Genomic DNA, 7,437 nt, shown 5'->3' on the forward strand with positions numbered 1-7,437 from the left:
GCTCTGGTTACCCAGGCTGGAGTGCAATGGCGCGATCTCGGCTCACCGCAACCTCCGCCTCCTGGGTTCAGGCAATTCTCCTGCCTCAGCCTCCTGAGTAGCTGGGATTACAGGCACATGCCACCACGCCCAGCTGAATTTTTGCATTTTTAGTGGAGACGGGGTTTCACCACGTTGACCAGGATGGTCTCGATCTCTTGACCTCGTGATCCACCCGCCTCCGCCTCCCAAAGTGCTGGGATTACAGGCGTGAGCCACCGTTCACTCCTTCCCTTATGGTAGGACCATCCTGTCTGCCCCCTTAAAGTTAGGCAGAGGCATGTGACTTGCCATAGCCAATGAAATGAAGCTGGAAGTGACTGTCTCATCTCAGGCAGGATCCTTAAGCTTTAAGAGTATGATTCACCATGTCCCGGAGCGACCATGATGAACAGATACCCCTGCTGATTCATGACGGACATTTTACAGTGAAAGAGAAACATCTTTGTTGTTCTAAATCACTGAGATTTGAGGGTAGTTTGCAGAAAAATCTAGCCTATTGTGTATGAGTCCTAAAGATAGGAATGTATTTAAATGCATGGAACTGGATGAGATCCCCTTCAGCATGAGTGTTAATAACAGAAAGGACTGAGCCCTGAACATTTCAGTTCTCAACACTGAAAGGTAAGGAAGAAAGGGAAATTGCCAGGGAAGGAGATTGCTATGAAATGAATGCTTGTGTCCCTGCAAGTTCATATGCTGACAACATAATCCCCAATGTGATGGAATTAGGAGGTGGGCCTTTGGGAGGTGATTAGATCACAAGGATGGACCCGTTATGAATGGGATCAATGCCCTTATAAAAACAGGCTCCAGGCTGGGTGCGGTGGCTCACGCCTGTAATCCTAGCACTTTGGGAGGCCGAGGCAGGCAGATCATGAGGTCAAGAGATCGAGACCATCCTAGTCAATATGGTGAAACCCTGTCTCTACTAAAAATACAAAAAAAAAAAAAAAATTAGCTGGGCATGGTGGCACACGCCTGTAGTCCCAGCTGCTAGGGAGGCTGAAGCAGGAGAATTGCTTGAACCCAGGAGGCAGGGGTTGCGGTGAGCCGAGATTGTGCCATTGCACTCCAGCCTGGGCGACAAGAGCAAAACTCTGTCTCAAAAAAATATAAATAAAAACAGGCTCCAGAGGCAGGTGCGGTGACTCATGTTTGTAATCCCAGCACTTTGGGAAGCTGAGGTAGGAGGATCACTTGAGGCCAAAAGTTCGAGACCAGCCTGGGCAGCATAGGGACATTTGTCTCTACAAAAAATACAATACAATACAAAAAATGCAATACAATACAATACAATACAACACAACACAACAATTAGCCAGGTGTGGTGGCGTGCACCTGTAGTCCCAGCTACTTGGGAGGCTGAGGCAGGTGGATCGCTTGAGCTCAGAAGGTCGAAGCTGCAGTGAGCTGTGATCAGGCCACTGCACTCCAGCTTGGCAGACAGAATCTCTGTCAAAATGAGAGAGAGAGAGAGGCTCCAGAACCCTGCCTCACAATAGAAGGCGCTGTCTATGAGGAACTAGACACCAAGTCTTCCAGTGTCTTGATCTGGGACATCCAGCCTCCAGTGAGAAATAAACTTCTGTTGCTTATCAGCTACCCTGTTTATGGCATTTTGTTACAGAAGCCTGAACAGACTAAGACAGACACTGAGGAGTTGCTAAGGAAAAGTGAGAGGTCAAGTGAAAAAGTTGGCTCAAGAAGGAGGAAGGGACTGGGCGTGGTGGCTCACACCAGTAATCCCAGCACTTTGGGAGGACGAGGCGGGTGGATCACTCGAGGTCAGGACGTGAGCCACTGTGCCCGGCCCATGTCATCTTAGGGAATCAGGATAGGCCGGCACAAACTTCCCGGAATAGGGCTGGTGAGTGACAGTGGAAAAGCAATCCAGCAAAGCACCAACTGCCCTTCGAATCTTACGTAGATGTGATCCACATCACTTCTCATATTTCTATCGGCAAAGCAGTTCTCATGCCAAGCCTGACTTGAATGTATCCAGCTCAAACTCTTCTTCCAGGGAGGACAAACAAGCAGCCACTGGTAAACAGTAACACAGCTTACCAAAGAAACCTCCCCTGCTCTTCCCGGAAAGAGTTCAGCACTGTTTTGGGCACCTCTAGGACTTCTGCATGGCTCTGTGATAACAGAGGATATTACCAATGTTTACATCACTATCACCCCAACTACGCCAGGGACACACTTTGAGGATGAGGACTACAAGAAAAGGTAGTCACTTACACGGTGCCAGGAACACAGCAGATGCACTGTTGAATTAAATAAGGTTGGTTGGATTGATGAGAACTGGATGAATGCAAAAGGATTACATGGATTGGATTGGACTGGATTGGAGTTAAACACGGTATCTGGGCTGGACGTGATGGCTCACAATTGTAATCCCCAGCACCTGGGGAGGCCGAGGCAGACAGATCACTTGAGACCAGGAGTTCGAGACCAGCCTGGCCAATGTGGCAAAACCCTGTTTCTACTAAAAATACAAAAAGTAGCCAGGCACGGTGGCGCATGCCTGTAACCCCAGCTTCTCAGGAGGCTGAGGCGGAAGTATTGCTTGAGCCCAGGAGGCAGAGGTTGCAGTGAGCTGAGATTGTGCCACCGCACTCCAGCCTGGGCAACAGAGAGAGACTCCATCTCAAAGAAAAAAAAAAAATCAGAGTATCTGAATCCATCTGTTGGCATGCTATGTGAATAAATAAGCCTGGATAGAATATAGCATAAGGCAAAATTAGTCCAGATAGGACTTTGAATATAGAGATCTGCTTGTCCAGTGATGATGCTTTATTGATGAGAAACTTAAAGCCCGGGTAATGTGGTGGCTGGTCTGACAGCACATGCAGTTGGTAAAGAACCAGGTCTCCATTTCCCTGATTTCATTTCTCTTTGCTCACTACACTGCAATCTCCACCTCCCTGGTTTAAGCAATTCCCCTGTCTCAGCCTCCTGAGTAGCTGGGACTACAGGCACATGCCACCACACTTGGCTAATTTTTTTTTTTTTTTTTTTTTTTTTGAGACAGAGTTTCACTCTTGTTACCAAGGCTGGAGTGCAATGGCATGATCCTGGCTCACGGCAACCTCTGCCTCCTGGGTTCAAGCAATTCTCCTGCCTCAGCCTTCTGAGTAGCTGGGACTACAGGCGTGCGCCACCATGCCCAGCTAATTTTTGTATTTTTAGTAGAGACAGGGTTTCACCATGTTGATCAAGATGGTCTCGATCTCTTGACCTCGTGATCCACCCGCCTTGGCCTCCCAAAGTGCTGGGATTATAGGCGTGAGTCACCACGCCCGGCCAAGTTTACCATTTTAAAAGTTTCAGTCCTATCAAGATATAGAATGTCAAAATAACCCCAGAAAGTCTTCTCATGCCGCTTCCCAGAGTCAATCCCCTGTCCCCTGCCTCCAACACTGGAGGCATCAATTGTTCTGATTTATTTTTAATTCTTAGTTTAGCTTGTTCTGGAATTTCATATAAATACAATCATACAGTCTGTGTTCTTTTGTGTGAGGCTTATTTCATTCAGCATAATTTTAAAAAATTTATCCATGTTGGCCAGGCATGGTGGCTCACACCTGTAATCCTAGCACTTTGGGAGGCCAAGGTGGGCGGATCACGAGATCAAGACCATCCTGGCCAACATAGTGAAACCCCGTCTCTACTAAAATACAAAAAAATTAGCTGGGCGTGGTGGCAAGCGCCTGTAATCCCAGCTACTCGGGAGGCTGAGGCAGGAGAATTGCTTGAACCCAGGAGGTGGGGGTTACAGTGAGCCGAGATCACGCCACTGCACTCCAGCCTGGCGCTTGGTGACGGAGTGAGACTCTGTCTTAAAAGAAAAATGTATCCATGTTGTTGTGTGTATCAGTACTTCATTCCTTTTTATTGCTGGCTAGTATTCTACTGTATATGTATACCACAGTTTGTTTATCCATTCTTGTGTTGCTGAACACTTGGGCCCACTTCCAGTTTAGGTTTGGGATAAATAAAGCTGCTATAAACATTTCCATACAAGTCATTTTTTTGGACATATGTTTTCGTTTTTCTTGGGTAAAGACCCGAGGAGTAGAGTTGCGGGGTCATAGGGTCGGATTGTGTTTAATTTTATGGGAAACTGCCAGACCATCTTCCAAAGCGGTTATAGTCTTTTATACTCCCGCCAACACTGTATGGGAATGTCTGCTTTCTCTTTCTGCACTGTAGTTTTATCTCTCATTCGCTCCTTAAGATGCATCCTTTTGAGAGCTGAGCTTTATATGGGGGTTTTCTATTCAACTCCCACTTTGGATGGGCCTGAGACTTCATTTCCTTCTTCTGTGCCCTGAGTGTCAATCACACTCAGTGCTACAGTTCACTGTGATTGAGAAAATACCCTTATGATAAAAGCCAGTTTCAGGAATATACCGCCTAGGATTCCTGTTTTTATTTCATTTTGGCATTTGCAAATTCTTCACGTGTTTTACAGATCTTCAGAATGTTAAAAATATATAATTATTCATAATTTTTAGTTGTTTTCCATGAAAGAGTCATTCAGGAAATCTAGTCTGCCATGCTATCATAATGGGAAGTCTGCAGAATATACTTTTAAAAAGTAGATCAGGCCGGGCGCAGTTGCCCATGCCTGTAATCCCAGCACTTTGGGAGGCCGAGGTGGGCGGATCACTTGAGGCCAGGAGTTTGAGACCAGTCTGACCACATGGCGAAACCAATCTCTACTAAAATACAGAAATCAGCAAGACATGGTGGTGGGCACCTGTAATCCCAGTTACTCGGGAGCCTGAAGCAGGAGAATCACCTGAACCTGGAAGCTGGAGGTCGCAGCTGAGATCACTCCACTGCACTCCAGCCTGGGCAACAGAGCAAGACTCCTTCTCAAAAAAAAAAAAAAAAAAGTAGATCACATCATCTCATACTTCTGATTAAAGTTTTCTGATGGTTTCATCTAGCACTTAGAACAAAACCTCAGCTTTCTATTTTGACCTTTATGATATGACTTATACTTACTTCCAGGTCATCCTGAAACTCTTGCTGTGTTCTTCTTGCTGACCCTCAAACTCACTCACCTTCTTTCCATCTTGGGGCAATAATTCCTCCATGAAGCTGCTGCTGTTTTTCATCTTTAATGCCTCAGAGAGACTTGTATTGACTTTGCCACCAAATTAGAGCTCCCCCAATACCACTCCTTGTCCCAATAGTCTGTATTCTCAGAGCTTTATGACCGTGAGAAATTGTGTTATTATTTGCCTATTTATTTGCTTGTTGTCTGTCTTGCTCTCTAAGAGAATGTAAATTCTGTGAGAGCAGACTTTGTGTTTCTTTCATTTCACTGCTACCCCAGTACCTAAAACTGCACTTGTAACTTAGAAGGGACTCAGTGAACAGTTGTTAAATGAATGAAAGAATGAATGAATTCTGTAGGGATTAACCTTGCACACATATATAATCTATATTTATGAATTGTAAGTGTAGTCATGCCTCAATATGTAAATATTAAATTTTTATTTTAAAGAATAAATTGCTCTATGTTTATTTCTCCTTTACATGGTATTATTGGAATTCTTAAAGAATTTATATGTGTATAGGCATACCTCGAAGACATTACAGGCTCAGTTCCAGACTTTGTAATAAAGATATCACAATAAAAGGAATATTGCAATAAAGCCAGAGTCACACAAATATTTTTCTTTTCCAATGCATATAAGAGTTACGTTTACACTATACTGCAGTGTATTAACTGTGTAATAGTATTATGTTTAAGAAAAACCAATGTATATACCTTAATTTAATAATGCTTTGTTGCTAGAAAAAATTCTGGCACAGAGACATGAAATGAGAGCATGCTGTTGGAAAAATAGCATCGATCGGCTTTCTCAGCGCATCTTTGCCACAATCCTTCCATTTGTAAAAAGTGCAGTATCGGCCAGGTGCAGTGGCTCACACCTGTAATCTCAGCACTTTGGGAGGATGAGGTGGGTGGATCCTGAGGTCAAGAGATCGAGACCATCCTGGCCGACATGGTGAAACCCCGTCTCTAATAAAAATACAAAAATTAGCTGGGCGTGGTGGCATGCGCCTATAGTCCCAGCTACTTGGAAGGTTGAGACAGGAGAATTGCTTGAACCCAGAAGGTAGAGGTTATGGTGAGCTGAGATGGTGCTGCTGCACCCCAGCCCAGTGACAGAGCGAGAATCCACCGCAAAAAAAAAAAAAGTGCAGTATGTCCAAAGCACAATAAAGCGAAGTGCAATAAAATGAGGTATGACTGCATATTACCTATACATTTCAGAAGTAATATTAAGTATTTATTTTAAAAGGAGACGCTGGTTTTCAAAGGATTGAGAACCACTGTCCTAAGTGCTGATGACTTTCTATCCTCTAAGCACCAACCCCTATTTGTCTGACATTCTACTGGACAGCCTGCTCTCTGATATGGCATGGCATTCTAAGTTCAACCCCTCCAAAACAAAACACATCACCTGACTCCACAAAACTTCCTCCTTGTGCTTGGCTCCCAGGTGTTGTGCTTTTGCTTACTGTCCCCATGCATTTAATCAGTTGTCAAATATTATCTTTCTACGTGCTGGACACTACTTGCAATTGTCTATTCCTTTAATTCCCCATTACCATGCTATAGTTGAGATGCTCACCATCTTGTCCCTGGCACCTTGCAACATTCTCCTCTGGGGTCTTCCGCTACCCTTATACCCCCTTTATTTACATATTATCTAAATAGCATTTATAGTGTGTATATCAAATAACACACAGCCTGTTGGATTTCTCAGTCTCCGGTCACATGAGCCAATCCCCTAATAAATCTCCTCTCATCTCTCTCTCTCTCTCTCCTCTCTCTCTCCCTTTCATCTTGGTATATATCCATCCATCTATTTATCTCCTTCTGGTTCCGTCTCCTGGAAAGACCATTAGTAATATAGATTTTGTTACCAGAAATGGTCCTAAAGGAGCAGATTTTTTTTTTTTTTTTTGAAATGGAGTTTTGCTGTTGTTGCCCAGGCTGGAGTGCAGTGGCACAATCTCGGCTCGCCACAACCTCCACCTCCTGGATTCAAGCTATTCTCCTGCCTCAGCCTCCTGAGTTGCTAGGATTACAGGCATATGCCACCACACCTGGGTAATTTTGTATTTTTAGTAGAGACGGGGTTTCTCCATGTTGGTAAGCCTGGTCTCGAACTCCCGACCTCTGGCGATCCTCCTGCCTTGGCCTCCCAGAGTGCTGGGATTACAGGTGTGGGCCACTGTGCCCGGCCGAGGAATAGAATTTTAAGGATAAGTTTCCTTAATTGGTTTTGGGGTTTCTGAAAGTGCTTCTTTAATTGATTAGACCCAACGATGCTAGGAACTCTACTTCTAGTAGTACAGAGGCCA

The sequence above is a fragment of the Cebus imitator genome, unplaced genomic scaffold, assembly GCF_001604975.1.
Source record: "Cebus imitator isolate Cc_AM_T3 unplaced genomic scaffold, Cebus_imitator-1.0 Scaffold21, whole genome shotgun sequence".
NCBI lineage: Eukaryota > Metazoa > Chordata > Mammalia > Primates > Cebidae > Cebus > Cebus imitator.